Source organism: Muntiacus reevesi, chromosome 1 (assembly GCF_963930625.1).
Source record: "Muntiacus reevesi chromosome 1, mMunRee1.1, whole genome shotgun sequence".
Classification (NCBI taxonomy): domain Eukaryota; kingdom Metazoa; phylum Chordata; class Mammalia; order Artiodactyla; family Cervidae; genus Muntiacus; species Muntiacus reevesi.
Window position 1 is genome coordinate 207,264,653 of NC_089249.1, and position 18,079 is coordinate 207,282,731.

Here is an 18,079-nt window from a genome sequence, read left to right on the forward strand (position 1 = left end):
ACATTCTCCTTAGGACTAAACAGCTTAGTCCCGCTCCCCTTTCTTGAGATATGGATTGTGTCCTGACCTTGTGACTAGCATTACCCCTTGTTCCCTTGGTAACGGTTGCTGTACATTTGGTTTTCTGATCTCTATCATTCCCGAAAGAAGTTTCTTGTACCACAGCCTATATATACTCACAGAAAAATCATTAAAGCACCTTTGCTCCATCAGAGCTTAGGTCCCCTGGTCTTTTTTTGTCTCTCTCTTTCTCTCTTTTAGGTCCATTAAAGGACCCCAACAATGGTATGAGAATCACCTCACTGGTACTTCCCGGGCAACCCCATGGTTAAGACTCTGAGCTTCTAACGCAGGGGGCAAGGGTTCAATCTCTGGTTGGTGAACTAAGATTCCCACATGTCACGAGGCATGATCAAAAAAAAAGATCATCTCACGTTACAAAGACCTTCAGCGTGTTCAACTTTTCGATCTAAAGGACTAAGATAATTCTAAATGCATACTTGTGCCAGTTGTGGTTTGTTGCTTCTCAGTTCCAAATTCAACCTTTTTGCCTGCTCTTTGCAAATGGATCTGGGCCCTTTAACTATGTTCTCTTTGGTGACATGTGTTATATTAAACTTTGTCAGCAGAGAGCACTGGAGCAACACTGCAGGAAGAGGCGGTTTTGCTTCCTTGTTCAGCTGTTTCTGTTCCTCACGCTCCTGAGAACACACATTTTCTCCAGATATATTCTCAGCATCTGGCAACTGCAGTGCAGGTGGAGCCCCCAGTCCCGCACGTGCAGTGCACTGCTCCCTCAGCATGCAACCCCTGCAGCAACGCTGGCTTTTCCAGTGCCAGACGGCTGGCATGCTCACTGATTCTCCAGTGCACTGTCTTTACCGCCTCCTCCAGCATCTGCCTGGAGGTTCTGCACCAGGGTACCTGCTGTGAGACCCTTTCCTACGAATGACTTTTCCTGGCCTCCTAGAGGGTGAATTTCCAGAAAATTTCACTAGCAACTTTTCTTCCATCTACAAGTGAACCATGGCCATGCCCTATCCAACAAGTTATAAATCTTAGATCTGGGAGGTGGGAGGGGCTCTTCCTTGATTTTTCTGTTTCAGCCATAGAGGTAGTAACATATTATATTATATTCTGAGTTTTATATTATATTACTACATAGTATATATACATATATTACTACATATTATGTGTATTGCTACATATGATACATATATCACCACATATTATATACATATAACATATTAATAGTTTTTATATTAAACTTTCCCTGTTCAAATTTTTAAGTGATTTCTCTCTCCTGATTGGACCCTGACTGATACAGTTTATAGGATTTGTTTAATGTTCTCAGTCAGATTGTCATAAGAGCAAGAATCAAATTGTATCATCACTTTTTACTTCAAGGACAATAAAAATCATCCTCCCTCTCATATTTGTAATCCTGGAGATGATTAGCACAGGACCACAGTTCCTTGCTTGGCTTGTTTTCTGACTATGCAGCACACAACTGGTATCCAGGACAGACCACAGCTCACAGTGTTTATGAAATTGATGCTCATTAACACTGAGATGAGATCCCAGTCCTAATGGTTCATTCATACCATTTCTTCACCTTCCCACCTACCCCAGCTCCCCCATCCCTGTCCCTACTCTCAGCCAGGAAAACCTTTTATTTCATGATTAAAACTTGAAAAGACTGTTGTCTCCTGAACTGCATTCATTTCTGTGATTATCTTCACTATATAGAAAGAATTTTTTTTCTCTTCAGTTTTATTTGTGGCCTCCACTCTTAATTGTGAGTCCCTGTATCATATTCTAGGACTCTAAAATTATACATGTACACATATAAATACAAACACACAGGCTGACAGATATTGTAGGTTTGGTTCCAGATCACAACAATAAAGAAAATGAAGTAACTCACACAAAATTTTTGCTTTCCCAATGCTTATGAACATTCTATTTACACTATATTGTACTCTATTAATGTGCAATAGCAATTGCACACTACAATTGTAAAAACATGGAAAAAGACAATGTACATATCTTAATTAAAAAGTACTTTATTGCTAAAAAATACGAATGGTTATCTGAACCTTCAGCGAGTTGTAACCTTTTTGCTATAATAACATCAAAGATCACTGATCACGGGTCACCATTAACAAATAATTATGAGAAGATTTGAAATACTGGGAGAATTATCAATATGTGAGACAGCGACACAAAGTGAGCAAATGCTGTTAGAAAAATGGAACCAATAGACTTGCTTCACCCAAGGTTGCCACAAACCTTCAATTTATAGAAAAAAATAAAAGCAGTATGTGCAGTTAAACAAGGTATGTGTGTATATGAATCTTTCAATTGCTTTCTTTTCCTGCTAATTTTATATTGGTCATGCTTTTCTATTTCTTATGACTGTCTGCATTTCTAAATGCTCTAAGCTAGAGCTGCTAACGTTCTTTCTAACTGCAGATGTTCACAACTGCAAGTTGCTTTAAACACAAATCCGTTATCTGAATCTAAAGTCTGTTGGTAGTTTACTGTGATACCAGCCCAAGGTTAATCTGAAAATGCTGTGTCTCAATGCCAAAAGCCACTGGTTACTACTGTGTTTATATGAGGATTTTGATGTGGAAAAGCTTAGGTCAGAAAATATACATTTCAGTAATGTCTGTCTATACCTCACTTGATCAAGCTCCTGTTTACTGTCAAGAATTGGGTGTGTTTAATACTGAATACATCGATCTCTTCCACCTTTCAGTGTAAATTTATTCCACTGAGTCTAGGAAAAAAATGATATAAATTTTCATTAAGGAAAACACTACATTATGACAGCACTAAATTAATCATCTACAATCACTTTTAAAAGGTTTGATTTATTTCCTGCACTTGGGAGGCATGTTGTAAAAATACTTTCACTAACAAGTATGAAATATTGCAATATATATTTTTATACATACTACATGTGGCTATATAATATGTTTCATTTTTCTACATGTCTGTACACACGTGCATGTCTATAGTGGCCCTCCAGGTAATTTTTTGGTCACATTTACTTCTTTAATAAAAGAAGAAAAACATATTGGCCAAGCAGCCCAGACACACATCAAATTCATCATAGCTGAAGATAATATTTTTCTGAAGTGATTCATACTCTCACCTTCCTGCAGGAGTTTTCTCCACCCAGTGACAGAGTGACAAAGTGAAATGTCACCGAAGTGAAGGCTATTTTGTTTAGCCTTGAGCAAACACAGAAGCTGAACTGTGGATACTCAGAATTCCTTCTCCTTCTCAAAGACGTGGTTTTTATGAATGTGCAACTGGATCTAGGCTGAATCCAGAGAGCTGCTGTATGATAAGAGCTTGGTTTGAAAACATGTGCAACAGAATGACTTGAATAACAAAATCCCCGGGCAGAGTGTTTCTGAGCTAACTGCATTTGCACTCTGCAAGGAGATCAATGCTTCCCCTCATTGATTTTCCTCCGTCCAGAGCCAGGATTATGCACATTGTGAAGCAGTGTTCCCAGATTCATCCAATCTGATTTCCTAGCCAGCCCTAAAAAGGCATAGTGCTCAACTGTAAACTGGAGGCTATAAAAGTATAACCAGATCAAATCTGTCCCTCTACTAAGCCTGCATATGAAACAGAAGCACACTGATGTATTCCTAGTGTGATGCAAGGGCTGCCCAGGATAGGTCGAATTCTGTTTGTGTGCAGCTTCTAAATAAATGGCAGAGATGCTGAAGATGAATCTGCGATGCCTTGCATACCTTTGCATAACTAACTCCCAAGATATTTTCAGATGTGCCTGAGCCTTCTTTCTGGAAGACTTGAAATGCAAAGTAGCCATGTAAAGACGTTATTCTCTTCCTAAATTCACAGATTGACTTAGTCCTTCTGATTTTGAAACTGCCTTAACATCTATAATTGGAGAAGGTGGATGATTGGAAGGCTATAGAAATCAAAGGTCTATTAAAAAATTGAGGGTCCTTTTCACTGTCACCAATCTAATGGTTGGTTTATTCTGCAATTAACACAATTCTTATCTTTGTTAACTTCATGGACATTTACTGCAACTCAGTTTGGCACTGACAGCCAACTGTAAAATGAAAATACCCCAAAAGAGGTGATTTCAGCTTTTCCCAAATTTTAGCATGCTATTAGTAAAAGGGGAAGGGGAAAACTGGCTCCCATATTAAATTTTCCTTTCCTCACTTCACTTTGAGGATAGACATGGTGTCACATTACACCTAGAACTTCAAATTTGCTTTTGAAAACATGATGTAAAATAAGCCACTCCCTCCCAAGAGTAGATAAATAATTACACAGCTGCTTGCCTTTCAAACAGAATTTGCTCAGGATCTAGGCATGCCTGGGTGCTCATTTCACTATTAAAGGGGCGCTGAATTAGCTAACTGTGTGTACTGGGGAGCAGGTCGCTAGCTCACATACCCGCCCCAGCCATGGCTTCCTCTAGGAAAACCATGTCTGGGGGCAAAAGGAGGAGGGCAGGACACCAAAGACCTTCTGGTAGTCCCACATCCAGGATCAACATCTACTTCCCAGCCTTAACATGTGAATTGACCTGGCAGATCTTTCCTCCTAGCTAGGAAATATGAGCATGTTTCCAAATTACCTAATCAGTGGACATTTTCCTAGTAAAAGATTAATCAAGTCAATCAGTTTTTCAGTGACTGAAAGTGAAAAGTGAATTCTGCGTTCTGAACCCACAGATCACCCCTCCTCCTCTGAATCACTCACAAAGACCTTTTAAAACGTTAAATGAATGTTGCTTCCCAATATAAATGTAAAAGAGACCTGCTCAGTCTTCCCCACTAAAAAGTGACACACCTTGGTTTGCTTATGTATTTCTAAACTGCCATGTGCAAAATATGCACTTTACTTGCTGACTTTGGCTGTAAAAGTGTATTGTTACATTTACTATTTACAAGTTTCAGTGATTTTCAACAACTATGATGCAGCATTAATTATATTCATATTTATTCTAAATATTACTAGTTTTTATTAAAGTAACTTATATGTCGCATATTGCAATTTTCAGATAGTTGAAACTTTTTGTTGGAATTGTGTTCCTTGAGTGCAAAGAAACACATTTCTCGTGTTCCTACCCAGAGACCTTTCCTGATGGAGTGTTCCCTTTAATGAAGTCTTCTCAGAAAGTCATGTTTTTATAACTGGTGCCGTGGATTCAGTGATAGTAGTCTAAATAAACACTGTGAAGTAATTTGATAATGAATTTAAGTAGGAGGAGATACCACTGTTTAACCTCCAAACTATGCTAATAAGTAGGGGGATAGACTTGCCAGGCTGAATAATGGAACTGTTATTCTAGCAGAGTGGAACTGTCTCCAGGGCCTCCTGGGAGGATTTGCCTACCAAGCTGTGTGTTGTTCCTTAGTACACTTTGAGTAGCCCCCAGGATCTTGTTACAGCACATTTATCAAAGGAAATCACAATTTGGAAGAAAACCACCTTCTTTAGACTTTCAAATAAGAAACATCCCTCTGTGTTACTTTCCCTTGATATCTTTTACCTAGGTAAAGCAGAAGACTAATATGGAAAAATAATTGTTAATACAAAACACTGCGACCTGGAGAGAATTTCCTTCCTTTGAAATCTACATTTTAAAGAGGCCATTTTAATACTGTCAGAAAAAGAAGTCTATTTTCTTTATAAAGCCTGAACAGGATAATATATTATTATACACAGCGTAAAGTTAAGGGTGTTTTAACAGTGGAAATAGAAAGCATTTGTAGTTATTCAACCCTGAATACTTAGGACATTTCATTTCTTTTTACAGCAACCATATTCAGTCAATAAAAGATCAAATGCTTTTGGTTACTGGACTGAAAAAAATCAAATCCTCCGAACTTTAAGCACTTGATGTTCCCTGAGTACTTGCTCTCAGCTATAGCTCATTAAATGAGCTGATTCACCACGGAGGCTATAAATTGAAACAAAAGCAAAGAGCTCTTATTTTTAAAATAGATGGCACCAAACTGAAACATGCTTAAGTCTAGATTGTTTACACATTTTCCTTGCTTGTACTGGGCATACTTCAGAATAAGTATATATCCATCTGGCAATTTTTAGTAACAATCTAATTAGGACTTCTCTGGGTTGCTATTTTTCAGTTGCTAAGTCTTTTTCAACTCTTTGTGACCCCACGGAGTACAGCACACCAGGCTTGTCTGTCCTTCACCATCTCCCGGAGTTTGCTCAAACTCGTGTCCATCAAGTCGGTGATGCCATCCAACCATCTCATCCTCTCTCATCCCCTTCTCCTACCTTCAATCTTTCCCAGAATCAGGATCTTTTCCAATAAGTCTGTTCTTCCCATCAGGTGGCCAAAGTATTGGAGCTTAAGCATGAGTTCTTCCAATGAATATTCAGGACTGATTTCCTTTAGGATTGACTGGTTTGATCTTGTTGTCCAAGAGACTCTCATGAGTCTTCTCCAGCACCACAGTCAGAAACCATCAGTGCTTCAGTGTTCAACCTTCCTTGTGTTCCAACTCTCACATCCATACATGACTACTGGAAAAACCATAGCTTTGAATAGATGGACCTTTGTCAGCAAAGTGATGTCTCTGCTTTTTAATATGCTGTCTAGGTTTGTCATAGCTTTTCTTCCAAGGAGCAAACATCTCTTAATTTCATGGCTGCAGTCACCATCTGCAGTGATTTTGGAGCCCAAGAAAATAAAGTCTGTCACTGTTTCCATTCTTTCCCCACCTATTTGCCATAAAGTGATGGGACCAGATGCATTATGTTCATTTTTTTGAATGTGAAGTTTTTAAGCCAGCTTTTTCACTCTCATCTTTCACTTTCATCAAGAGGCTCTTTAGTTTCTGTTAACTTTCTGCCATTAGGGTGGTATCATCTGCATATCTGAGATTGTTGATATTTCTCCCAGCAATCTTGATTCTAGTCTTTGCTTCATCCAACCCAGTATTTCACATGATGTACTCTGCATTAGAACTTAAATAATCAGGGTGACAATATACAGCCTTGACATACTCCTTTCCTGATTTGGAACCAGTCTGTTGTTCCATGTCCAGTTCTAACTGTTGCTTCTTGACCTGCACACAGGTTTCCTAGGAGGCAGGTAAGGTGGTCTGGTATTCCCATCACTTTAAGAATTGTCCACGGTTTCTTGTGATCCATACCGTCAAACGCTTTAGTTTAGTGAATGAAACAGAAGTAGATGTTTTTCTAGAATTCTCTTGCCTTCTCTATGATCCAACACATGTTGGCAATTTGATCTCTGGTTCTTCTGACTTTTCTAAATCCAGCTTGAATATCTGCAAGTTCTTGATTCATGTGCTGTTGAAGCCTAGTTTGAGGGTTTTGAGCATGACCTTGCTAACATGGGAAATCAGCACAATTGTATGGTAGTTTGAACATTCTTTGGTGTGGTAAAATCATGATTATTGATTGAAAACAGGCTGAGATTGAAGAGAGATGATTCAAAGTGTAAAAAAAGCTAGAAAATTTGGGTATTTTGTAATAACATGACTTGCATTTACTTTACAGTTTTTATTGAATTTTATTTCATTTAATACAAATATATAGCATTAGGCACTATTCTAGACAGCTTATAAATACAGCAAACAAGCAACTCTATGAAATGGGTGTTATCACTTATCCTTAAAAGGGATGAACAGGGCCATAAAACTTATAGAACTAATAAGAAACAGAATTAGGACTTGAACTCAGGAAATATTAGCCTAGAGTTGATCCTCTTAACTATTATACTATACCACCTCTTGGGCTTCCTTCTTGGCTCAGTGGTAAAGAATTCACCTGCAGTGTAGGAGACATGGGTTCGATCCCTGGGTAGGGAAAATCCCATGGACTAAGGAGCCTGGCAGGCTACAGTTCATAGAGTCACAAAGAGTCAAACACAACTGAAGCTACTGAGCATGAGCCTACCACTCCTTGCCTCTTTTTTAAGGGATGTCAAGTAAGAAGCTTTTTTTTTCCTATAGGTTAAATAAGGAGTTCCAAAGAATTTGAAATGGATTGACCAATATATACTGTAGACAAGACATTCACACCACCTATTTCTGCAGTCTCCTTATATTATACATCTTATTAGAAGAGATGTAAATCTAAAATACCATACTTTCTGGTGCAAATGTGTGTTGATTCCTTCATTTATAACTGAAATTCCCCTTGAGAGGTAAGACTGATAAAATGATTGATTCTCTATTTTAATCATTATTTTTCCTTGAGTTTGTATCCTAAACCAAAGTAAAGGTTTGCAACAGTTTTAGAGTGTTAGCCAAGCCAAGATGATATTTTAATATCATCTCTATAATGCTCTCCAAACAATCTCAAAACAATCTTGAGAAAGAGCAATGTTGGAAGACACACTTCTCGATGTCAAGACTTAACTACAAACTACAGTTAACAAGACAGTGGAACTGGCATAAGGATAGGAATATATATACAGCAATGGAACAGACCTGAGATGTAGAAATGCACCCTCATAATTACGGTCAATTGATTTTCAAGAGGGTACCAAGACAATTCACTGAAGAAAGAATGGTCTTTTCAAAAATTGGTGCCAGGATAACTGGATACCCATATGTGAAAGAATAAAGTTGGACCCTACCTCATACTTTATACCACATACAAAAATTCACCCAAAATAGATTAAAGATCTAATATAAAGGTTAACTATGAAACTGTAAGTTGAAAACAGAGATGTAAACTTCACAACCTTGAATTGGTCAATGATTTTCTTAGATAAGACAACAAAAGCTTAGGTAACAAAAAATAATCTTGATATCATCAAAATTAAAACATTTCAGGTTCAAATGACAGCATCAATAAAGTGTAAAGACAGTTCACCAAATGGAAGAAGATATTTGAAAATCATATTTCTGATAAAGGATTTATATCTAGAATATAAATATAAGGAACTCTTACAACTCACTAATAAAAAGACAACCCAGTTAAAAGAAGTAAGCAATCTGAATAGACATTTCTCTGAAAAAGACACTCAAGTGGTGGATAAGCTCATGAAAAAAATGCTCAATATGATTACCCATCAAGGATATGCATATCAAAACCACAGTGATTTACCATTGCATACTTATTAGTATGGCAAGGATGAGAAGAAATCAGAACTCTCCTACAGCTCTGTTGGAAATGTAAAATGCTGCCACTGCTTTGGAAAACAGTCTTAACAGTTGCTCAAATGATTAAGTATAGAGTTGCCATATGATCCAGCAATTTGACTCCTAGATATATACCTATAAGAATTAAAAGCAATGTCTACACAAAAACTGGAACAGGAATGTTCATAGCAGCTCTATTCAAAATAGCAAAAAAAACAGGGAGGGAGTGGGGGGAAACAACCCAAATTTTCATCAGCTGATGAATAAACACAATATGGTTTATCCTTACAGTGGAATATTGTTTGGCAGACACACAAAAAGAATGATGTACTGATATATCCTGTGACATAGATGAAATTTGAAAACACTATGTTAAGTCAAAGAAGCTAGTCTCCAAGAGCCATATATGATTCCACTTACAAGAAATATTCACAATATGCAGATCTATAGAGATAGAAAGTGGAGTGGTTGCCTCGGGCTGGAAGAAACAGGAAGAATGGGGATATTAACTAGGATCAATGAGATTTCTTTGAGGTGCAATGGTAGGGATCTAAATTTATGATGATGGATGCTCTATTAAAAGTCTTTGAACTGTGCACTTTAAATGGGTGAATAAAATAATATGTTAATTATATCTCAGTAAAGCTGGTTTTAACATTAACTTCATGGCAAATGTTGTTGTTCAGTCACTCAGCCATGTCCGACTCTTTGCGATCCCATGGACTACAGCACGCCAGGCTTCCCTGTCCTTCATCATCTCCCAGGGCTTGCTCAAACTCATGTCCACTGAGTCGGTGATGCCATCCAACCATCTCATCCTCTGTCATTCCCTTCTCCTCCTGCCTTTAATCTTTCCCAGCATCATGGCAAATAGATGGGGAAAAAGTGAAAAGAATGACAGACTTTACTTTCTTGAGCTCTAAAATCACTGCATACGGTAACTGCAGCTGTGAAATTAAAAGATGCTTGCTCTTTAAAAGAAAAGCTATGACAAGCCTAGATAGCATATTAAAAGCAGAGACATCACTTTGCCAACAAAGGTCCATATGTTCAAAGCTATGGTATCTCCAGTAGTCTTGTACAGATGTGAGAACTCGACCATAAAAAAGGCTGAGTGCTGAAGAATTGATGGTCTTGAATTGTGGTGCTGGAGAAAACTCTTGAGAGTCCCTTGGACTGCAAGAAGATCAAACCAGTCAATCCTAAAGGAAATCAACCCTGAATATTCACTGGAGGGACTGATGCTGAAGCTGATGCTTCAATACATTGGCCACCTGACTCATTGGAAAAGATCCTGATGCTGGGAAAAAATGAAGGCAGGAGAAGGGGGCAACAGAGGATGAGATGGTTGGATGGCATCACCGACTCAATGGACATGAGATTGAACAAACTCTGGGGGATGGTGAAGGACAGGGAAGCCTGGTGTGCTGCAATCCATGGGGTTGCAAAAAGTCAGATACAACTTAGCAATTGAACAGCAAAGGCTGGTTTTTAATGTAGTAAGCTATATAGATAAAATCCTTGCCTTCTTGATACTTACTTTCTAGCAGGCATAATGATATGTCAGGTGGTGATAAGTGCCAAAAAGAAAAATATGAGGTTAGAGAATGATAGGGCAAGATCATGGTAAGATATCATTTCATAAAGGGCAGACACTGAAGGCCTTTCTAATGAGCTCAATGGGAGGACTCTCTATATTGTATGTAGAACACAGTAAGGACTTTGTGTTTTATTTTAGATGAGATTGGAAATCATTAGAGGAGTCAGACGAAGAACTGACAGGACATGATTTTTGTCTCAAAGGGTCATGCCATCTGTTATATTGAGAATAGGTTATAGGTGGGTAAGAGAATAAACAGTGAGACCGATTGAGAAGCTATTTCAATAATTAAGGCAAGAATAATGGCAACCTGGATCAAAGTGGTAGTAGTAGAGGTGGTAAAAAGAGTTGGGATATATTTTGAGAGAGAAATGGAGAATTTTGGAGATTGGGCTGACATAATTTTGGATGTGAAGGGAAAGAAAAGGAGTTAAGAATGACTAAAATTTTTTGACCTGAATTATCCAAAATACGTTTACATTTACTGAGATGCTTTACTTGATTGGGATGGGAGTGGGAGAGTGAAGGAAAAAATCAAATTGAAATGATAAATTATAGCTAGAACATTAATTATGTCATAATCAAAGTGACTAATCAAATGAAACCAATCTAAGTACACAGCACATGAAAAAATTCTGTACCGAAGAAAACTCAATGACTAAAAGACTTAACAATACCACTATATTAGAGCATTAATTTTTTTAATATTTATAATTCATGTTTTACAAATTACAAAAGTAAACCATTTTAAAAACTTCAAGTTATATGAAAGCTATAAAACAAATACTGAAACTTCCCTCTCCCCCCAACAGGGGTAACTATCTTTTAGTGTTTTGTTTTTATTAATCTTTTTATGAGCATGTATTCAAGTGTTACATGAGATATAAAGGGATATTTTACAATGCAATAAAAATGTTTGAAGTATTGTTTCACAGATGTAAGAAAAATAGAGTATTTACAAATATTCTGTAGTCACACAACTTATTGGAAAATATCTATTTAATAGAATCAGGTTATATAACAAAATATATAAGAATATATTGTAGTGTTTAACACCACCATCATAAATTTAAAATTATAGAGGTAAAGTTAACTTTTTAAAAATTCAAATAATTTTAAATTTAACAATAAATTAAGTTCTTCATGGCATTTTCTGGTGAGTTATTTGTCTCTCTTTTTTAATAGACTTTATTTTGGGGAGCACTCATAGGTCCACAGTAAAATTGACTGGAAAATACAGAGTTCCCATATACTGCCTGTCCACTCACATACACAATCTCTCCCATTACTGACACCTCACACCAGAGTGGTACATTTGTCACAATTGGTTAACCTACAGTGACACATCATTAGCATTCAAAGTCCATAGTTTACATTATTTTTCCTTCTTGGTTTTGTATATTCATGAGTTTTAACAAATGTACTGACATGTATCCAACATTATAGTATCATATAGGATAGTTTCACTGCCTTAAAAATCCTCTGTGCTCTTCTTGTTTATCTATACCTCTCCCCTAATCCCTGGAAAACAGTTATCTTTTTACTGCCTCCATAATTTTGCCTTTTCCAGAATGTGATATGGTTATAATTATACAGAGTTAGCCTTCTCAGCTTAACTTCTTTCACTTTAGTAAAATGCTTTCAAGTTTCCGCCATGTCTTTTCATGGCTTGATAGCTTATTTCTTTTGAGTGCTGAATAATATTCTATTGTCTGAATGAACCATAGTTTATCCATTCACCAACTGAAGGATGTCTTGATTGCTTCTAAGCTTTGGTAGTTTTGAATAAATCGGCTATGTAAACATCTGTGTGCCAGTTTCTGTGTGGACATAAATTTTTAGTTCCTTTGGGGAAATACTAAGGAGTGCTATAGGGCAGGAAAGTTTTTCTCAATGCTCTTACGGTCCCTGGCTGGGCCTAAAATTAAGTGTCATAAGACAGATTAACAGGAGAAAAGCTTACAAATTTCTTTAAGATAAAATTTTATGTGGCACAGGAGCCTTCATAAGGAAATGAAGCCCCCCAAAAATGGTTAAACTTGAGTGTTTGTATGTTAGTTTTGAGGAAGAATGGAAAGTTGTAGAAAGATATAATAGGATAAGTATAGTAAACTAGGGAAATTTACATGGCCTATTCCTTCAGATTCTCCTCTGTGTCCTTCCATCTTTAGTGATAAAGATGCTCCTTTCCTCCCAATATAGGGAGGGCACCTTTCATGAGAGGGTTTTATGACCTGCCTCAGGGGAAGATCAGAAAGTCCTTCCTACACTTGCCATTTCTCAAATTCCTTCAGCTTGAAATATTGATTATGCCAAGGTGCTGTACTTTGAGATAGCATGTACTAAATCACATCCACATTATTACTGGATTGTGTGGTAAGATTATGTTTAAGTTCGTAAGAAACCAACAAACTCAGTTATGGACAAAATGATTGTATCCTCCCCAAATTCATACATTGAAACCCTATCCGTACCCTGTTCCCGTCTGTGATGGCATTGCAGGGGGATGGGGGCAGCGGGGGGGCGGCCTCTGGGAGGTAATAAGGACTAGATGCCTATAGATGGACCTCTCAAGAATGGGATTAGTGCTCTCATAAGAACTGTTTATGAGAGAGCTTGCCTCCCCTCGCTGTTCGTTGCATTTGAGGATACACTTAAGTTTACAGTCTGCAGTCCAGAAGAGGGTTCTCACCAGAACCTAACCAAGCTGGCACCCTGTTATGGGACTTCCAACCTCCAGAACTGTGAGAAATAAATTTCTGTTTATAAACCACCCAGTCTGTTATACTTTGTTATAGCAGCCCACATTGACTAAGACACTATCTTTCAAAGTACCCGCGCCATTTTGTTTTCCGGGTAGCAATAAACAAGAGTTCCTGTGGCTCCCCATTCTCACTGGCATTTTGCTCTCGTCAGTGTTTTGTGTTCTGGTCGTTCTAATAGGTATATAGTGCATCCCATTGCTTTAATCTGTAATTTCCTGATAGCGTATGATGTTGCACATCACTTCATATGTTTATTTGCCATCTGTATACTTGCTTTGGTGAGGTATTTGTTCAGGCCTTTTGCCCATTTTTTAAATTGGATTGTTCATTTTCTTATTTCTGAGTTTTAAGTGTTTTGTGTGTGTGTGTGTGTGTGTGTGTGTGTGTTTTGGAGATAATAGTCATTTATTAGATATCTCTTCTGCAGATATTTTCACCCAGTCTCTAGCTTGTCTTCTCATTCTCTTAAGCCTGTTTATTTTTGAAGTTTAAGGAATTTGGTTCACTTAAGTGACAAATCAATTGGAAATTTTTTTAATTTCTACCATAAGATCCCATTTTCTCCTTTACATATTAACTAGAGTTTGCTATTCCCATTCTCCATTCCTTCTCTCTACCTTAATTCCTGAAATTTTCTAGAGTCATCTTATTCTTACTTCTCTAAAAGTCTGGGCAACCAGATTTCCCATGTAAGAACAGATCTCATATATGTTGCCCTTTGAGCCTTGGATGTCTGATTAAACACAGAGGATGTCTGATATAAACACTCTTCACTGATACCCAGCCTATATTCTCTGTTTAATTTCCTTTTCTTGAACCTGCTTCCTATTTGCTTCAATAGTTCTCCTATTTCTGCAGAGCCATAAAATAAAAATGTACCTTAATTTCACAACCAAAGAGGACAAAAATTGAACATGGTTGTTTTCACGTAGAAAACAGTGCTAGGGCCAGCAGCAAAGCAAATTCATCTGCATGTTTGTGTTGTTTTCCACCATTAGCACCGTACTTATTAATAAATGGTTTAAGGAAGTGGATGAAATGTCCTGCATAAGAACATTTATTTAGATTTTCAAGTAGCTTGAAAAACTGAAGCCTAAATTTAAAGCTCAGTATCAAAGTTCTGTGTTTTTGAGGTTGTTTGTGGATCAGACATATAGAGTTATTTGCGAGAACTCCTGCTCATTTAGGGTGACAGTGGAAATCACAGAACAGTGGAAACCACTATTGTCCTGGTAACAGTGTTGCCTTTGAAAACTTCATCTCCCAGAGACCTGTCTCTCTGAAATAGGAAAAGCTAACCTGGTCATTGTGGTGAAGCTTAAATGTCTCCAATGCTCAGCACAAACGAGAAGACTTTGGTGAAGTGAAAATGACTAAAAACAGACTAACCAGGTTTGTTTTCATGTATTATGAGTAATTTGTTCATTGAACAGATATTTATACATTCCCTATTCTGTGTAACTCAGTTCATATGGCAAGAAAGACATATTCAGATGAAAACATAAGACACTAAGAGCTAAATGATGCAAGAGGAACAAAAGTAGTTCTGTAGTTTGAATAGAGCAAGTACTCTCCATTCAGTAGATGTGATCAGATAGGCTTTAAGAAGGAGATGTGACATGAACTACATCTTAATGAACATGAGGAGGACATCAGCAAGTGGGGATAGTAGGGAAGGGTAATTTGGCTGGAAGAGCTTCTCGAGAATAAGCTGTGGATGTAAAAGTCTGTATTGTCTGGTTCTGTTTGGGAAAAGAAGATCTATCTGTTCGGTTTGCCTGGAGCTTAAAATATATATGAAGATATAAGGGGAATGGGAACAGAGATGGAGAAGAGCATCTGGACTATTTAGTATTAGTTATCTTTTATTGCATAATATTACCCAAAATATAGCAGCTTCAGGCAAAAAAATAATTGCTACATCACAGTTTCTATAGGTCAGGAATTCCATTGCAGCTAAGCTGGGTGATTCACGCTCAGAGTCTCTAATGAGGCTGCAGTCATTGTGTCCATGAGTCTGGGCTATATTCACCTAAGGCTTATCTGGGGCCAGAGGTTCCATTTCTCAGCTCACATGGCTGCCAGTCTCGATCCACCTCCATGGGGGCCTCTCATGGCAGCTGGTTTCCCCAAGAATAATGAGAGGCATAGAGATGAAGACCAGATCAGAAGCTTTGGTGCCTTTTGTACCTTAATCTTGGAAATGACTATCATCACTTCCACCATATTCTATTGGCCACACAGCCCAACCCTCCTGCCATGTGAGTAGGACTACACAGGGCTGTGGACATCAGAAATTGGGGCTCATCCAGGGCCATTTTAGAGTCTGACTACACAACCACCATTACAGTTGTGCAGATGGGGCCCTCCCCATCTCAAAGGTGTTTCATTCTTATTGTAAACGTGGCAGAGGAATTTTTGAGCAATGGAGTGTATGAACAAATAAACAGAACTTTAGGCCTCCCACAATGTATTTAGTGACATCTAAACTCATGCAATAGATAAACGGTAGGATGAGTAAGCAGTAGGGTGAACAACTGGAAGGATACTGCACCTCCAGATGAGATCTCATAAAGCCTCAGCTGGGATGGAGGCAGTGGGAGGGGGAAGAAAGGCTGATATTTGAGTCAATAGCACAAAGGCCGAAACAGCAAAACATGGTACCTTCTCCAAAATAATTCAAGCAGAGGGCTAACAATGTCTAATATGCTTGCTCTATACATCTGAATATGTAAAAGAAACTAAATATTTAAAACATAAGGGACTGGCAAACAGAGAAACAATCACTTTATAAAGATCTACACAAAAAGAACATGGTTTCAGGGACTAGCTGCTCTGAAGTCATTTCCTTTTTTGATTTCCTAGGAGGTCACCTAGTTTCATGAATGCAAAGAGGGGAAGGAATAGAATACCATGCACTCTTTCCAGTCCCATCACTCATCACCAGCACATTTCACTCCTCACCTGCTCAGAAAGCCAATAAGCCAGCAAACCCCTGGGCCAAGGCCCAGAACTGGCGTTCACTCTAGCCCTTGGAAGTGAGTCAGACCAATTACTGGTTGTGAAGATACTGCAGGTTGTTTGAAAATATTAAGTAGGTCAAATCATCCCATGAAATGTAGGCTGCCAACTTCTTTATTAGTAAGAAGACCGTTTATTCAATTATTCATATATTTGACATCTGTTTCTGGAGCTCAAGACAGTGTGATAGAGATTTTGAGTCTTACCAGAAGAGTCAGAGGCCCTCTTCTCTGAGGACCCACTCCCTATAAGGGAAATAGACTCAAAAGGCTAATACAGGGCAGCAGTGTTATATGCCAGACAACACAAATTTCATAATAACAGAGCTTAAACAGTCCATTGACTTTTTTTTTTTTTTAATTTCTCACTGGCAGCAAAGTTCAGGAATGGTGAAAAAAGTGCAGTAAGATATGGCTATGAGCTGAGAACCAGTTTTTCCAGGCCAGCATCCAATTGCCAAGCTAGCCCATGACACTCAATATAGTTTAGGTGTTCTGAAACCATGCTCCAAGAATTTGAAATATCACACCCTACTCCCCTCCCCCAACTTTTTTTTTATCATGTTCAGAAAAATTAGTTAAAATCACAGCAGCTCCTTGGATGAAGAAAGCATTAAGACTGTCTTAACTGGGATCAGTGAAAGTCATCCACTAATCCAGAGGTAGGCAAAAATATCACTATGTCAAGAGGCAGGCGGAAAGACGAAACATCACAAGGGAACTTCAGAGGTCAGGGGCAGGTCAACGCCATTCTGCAGTCTGCCTGAGCAGAGCTTTGGTGATCAAGCTAATGAGGACGGGCAGCTTCTTTCTGAATAAACTGAGCTGCCGCAGGGCAGCTGAAAAGTAGAGGCCCAGAGAGTGGAGAAGGTTGGGAGTAGGAAAATGTTTACCTCCACTGAGCCACAAGAGAGGACCAGGGCTGAGTTCTTTCCCTTCTACTGGAGCATGCTCAGGGCAGATTCTGAAGGTAACTTACAAGATGGAAAAGCTGAGGGTCCTAGTGAACATGCTGGTAGCCAGTCCTAAAGAATGCTATGGCATATAGAAGAGTCAGTAGGATGGTTTCACAGGTGACCAGAAGAGGCACATAGGCACAACCAGGACCACTTGTCCTGACTTGGTCTTCCCTGAAGAAAGAAATCACTACAACTAAGCGATGATTTTTTTCCCTCCAGAATAATTTCTCCTGCATGGACGTTCCCAAAGCATCTTGAGTTTATCTGTCTCACAGCATAAGATTGTCACTGCCTGCACACCCATATGTGCCCCTGCCTAGAATATATAATCTCTTTGAAGTAACTACTGTTTCTCTATTTTCATTACTCAGAACAGTGCTGAGCATATAGGTATCATCAAATGCTTGCTAAATGAGACAGTGATTAGATGATTTGTTGTTGGGTTTTGTTGGAGTGTAGGATAGAAGAGTATGAGTAGCAGAATAGATTGGGAAGACAGGGGAAACCTGTAGTGAATAGTTATCCTTTACCCAGAATCTAACCCCAACTCCTTTTCTTTTGAGGATTCCTCAGTTTCCTT